The sequence below is a fragment of the Episyrphus balteatus genome, chromosome 1, assembly GCF_945859705.1.
Source record: "Episyrphus balteatus chromosome 1, idEpiBalt1.1, whole genome shotgun sequence".
Classification (NCBI taxonomy): Eukaryota; Metazoa; Arthropoda; class Insecta; order Diptera; family Syrphidae; genus Episyrphus; species Episyrphus balteatus.
The window spans coordinates 87,092,912-87,096,008 of NC_079134.1; the positions used below are offsets into that span (position 1 = coordinate 87,092,912).

Consider the following 3,097-nt stretch of genomic DNA (forward strand, 5'->3'; position numbering starts at 1 on the left):
TATTTTTGGATGTTTTCGCACCAGTTTTACATGCGTTCATTTATCAATAGCTCAGCCATCTTTGGTGATAAAGAGCTGATTTTTTCTGTAAAATGCAGGACATAAACAGGACTAGAAAATAGGTTGGAAAAATGTCAGTCATGATATAAGCTTTTTTCGAAATAATGACAAAAATGTGTTTTTTAACAACAAGAATTTGACTTTAAATGGTTGCCATTTTTTATTTACTCACTCAAATACAATGAAATTACATACAACGATAGAAAATATTATAAGGAAGAGAATTTTTGTTTATTTTTTGGTCTACGATAATCTAGAGCAAAGATATTAGCTTAGAAGTAAAATATCCCAAAAAATGCATTTTTGTGAATAACTCCGCTAAAAAGAATGATCAGGTGGTGAGAAATTGGGTTTAAGCCTTTTAAATATACCCCCATCGATCCATGAAATAAAAACAGACAATGCCTCTCATCGCAAGGTCAAATGACGCTTTGACTGGAGTATTATAGTCTGTGGAGAAAATTTGTTGATCCATAGTAAAGATGGTTCGTAACCATAATGGTTATTATCTGAATAGAACCCATTAATTTCCAGCAATGAGTACAATCTGTTGAATGAGAAAAAAAAAGTATTAATGCGGGATTATGTTATAAAAGAATGGTACGTACCTTAACTTGAGCTGCGTCAATAGTTTTTTTTAAAGCACAAACTGCATATCTTCTAATGCCCGGCTTGAACCGTGGGTTTTTCCCACAACACTATAAAATAAACGAAAATTTAATTCTACAAATACCACTTGAAAAAAAAAACTATAAACGTACCTGAACTGTATTAAGTTAGTATTATCCTGTTCATATTTTGTTGGTAGTCCATAACCTTTTTGTTGATGATTATCTCCTTTAATTGATGAACTAGGCAACCGATCCTTTTTCCATTTCGGTTGTACTGAACTTCACACTTTTATGGAACTGAAAACAAACAAAACAATATTATTAAATAGGGAATGTACAAGGTGGAGTTACGTATCCTTAATTGTGCATTATTCCGCTATATGAAGCGATGTAGGTTTTGTGTTGTTCTCCTCCCGAGCGTAGACATCTGCAATTTATTTTTTTTTCTTCATCCCAGGCGACCGACTACACTAGTGCAGCTGCGTGCATTTTTACTCCATATAAGTAGCAATTTTTGTTGCCGACGCCTGGTGAACTGCCCCCAATCAAGTTAAGAAACCTAGAATAAAAACAGAAACAAAATAAGTTAGAAAAAAAAGAATGTAAACATTTCCTGAGAGGAAAATGTTTGGCAAACTTACCTGCTTGTGACGAAATACAGCGACGAGAACTCCAACTGGAAATGTTATTTAGATCCTGAAAAAGAAAAAATAAGTATTATTTGGTTTATAAATAATAACATAAAACATAAAAATAAATAAAACAAGAATTATTTACTTACCTGCCATGTTGAATTTCCAAATTGATGTGACATAAATTATAAGTGATGGGTACCTCATACATGAGGCAACACAAATGTCCCATACCCCTTCAAGCAAACAGGTCCGACCTCGGTCCGAATCCGCTCCGCCTGGGGCGGAGCTGAGTCCGACTTCGGATCAGAAACTGGTCCGAAGGCGGCTCAAATTAGTATGGAAATTATAATCACCGCGAAGTCGATTGCATATGTATTGGTATGGTGAAAATCTCCATTCCGAGAAAACGGAGCCGAAGGCGGACCTGAGCCGGAGCAGCGAAAACCTACCAGAAAGAGGAATAAGAAAGGGATGACATTTCGCATTTGCGACCAAAAAAAGAACAAGATTTATTTTTTTTTCACTGAAACTGTTTTATTTTTTATTTTATTTTGGCAAGCGAAATTTTCACAATAAATACAATACATTTTTTTTCATTTTATTTCATTTGTTGCTGCTGCTGTTGTTGGTGTTTCTTTAGATGCCCAATCGCATGTTTCACCTGCCTTTTCCGTCATCATTAGAGATTACATCTACAACACAAGCAGAAACACATCACTTTAATCCAAACATTTTGAGCGATATATACAACATACCTTTTTTTGTTTCCATATTGTTTATAATTTGATATAATTATTTATAATTATACTAATATGTATTATGCTAACAACGACACGAGACACGACGCGACTATACACTTCAACAAAAAATAACAAAATGACGCTTTTGCTCTTGTTGGCTATGTCTGTCTTTATTTTTTTTTTCTTTTCTCTTTTTTCACCACGATTCTCGTTCGACTTTGTGTTCATACACAAAAAGTTGCAAGTGTGTGAGTGCAACCCCGATTTTCGCGGTCTAAGGTCGGAGTTTCTTTGTTGAACTCAGTTTTCTTGCTTGAAGGGACACCACTCTGAAATGTCCCATCACCTCAAAGCAAAAAAATGTATTACCTCACACCTCACCACAAAAACAAAAAAATATCTCTTTACTCTTTCGTCTCAAGAAAAAAACTTATTCGTATTTCTCTCTGTCTCTTCTCATGATGATGAGCAGATGAGGAATGAAATTGAGTGTATGAGGAAAAGGAAAATCATGAATGTACCGCGCCACGAAATGTGTGTACATAATAGTTGTGTTTTTTATTACCACCGGTCTTAACTGGTTCAAAAAAACGCCTCGGGGCTTAGCGATAAAAATTGGCAGCACTGCATACTAAATGTTCCGAAATCAGCTGACACAAAAAAATATAAAGTTGTCATATTTTTCGCTTTTGGGGTTTCTTGTGTGTTTTTGAAGAAAAAAAGTTTAACTAACTATTAAATAAATATTTAAAATAATAATTGTCATTCCAAACATCAATTTTGATGTTTTTAAACAAATTCTGAACAATTTACGAACAAGTTAATTTGGTAGCACAGATTTAAATCTGTTGAAAAAGTTAAGCCCAGAGAATTCTCCGGGCTAAACAACAAAGCCCAAGGGGCTAAAGTGTTGTTGCATTTAACATGTAAATTGCTTAGCCCCGACTGCGTTTTTTTTGTCCAGTTAAAGGCTTGGCCACACCGAAGGGTACATACGGTAGCGGTACGGGTAATTGTATGAAAAAAATTCCACATCTGAACGTTGATGTGT

The 3,097-nt window shown here is 34.8% G+C and overlaps 1 long non-coding RNA gene across 1 annotated transcript; it reads right to left on the reverse strand.

Annotated features, from left to right (window-relative positions):
* Positions 1–267: 267 nt before the first annotated feature.
* Positions 268–1,529, reverse strand: LOC129906913 (uncharacterized). Its single transcript, XR_008770872.1, has 5 exons — positions 1,453–1,529; positions 1,313–1,367; positions 822–1,230; positions 669–758; positions 268–607 (listed from the first exon to the last, which is right to left on the reverse strand). It is a non-coding gene; the product is annotated as an uncharacterized LOC129906913 (long non-coding RNA).
* Positions 1,530–3,097: the final 1,568 nt, after the last annotated feature.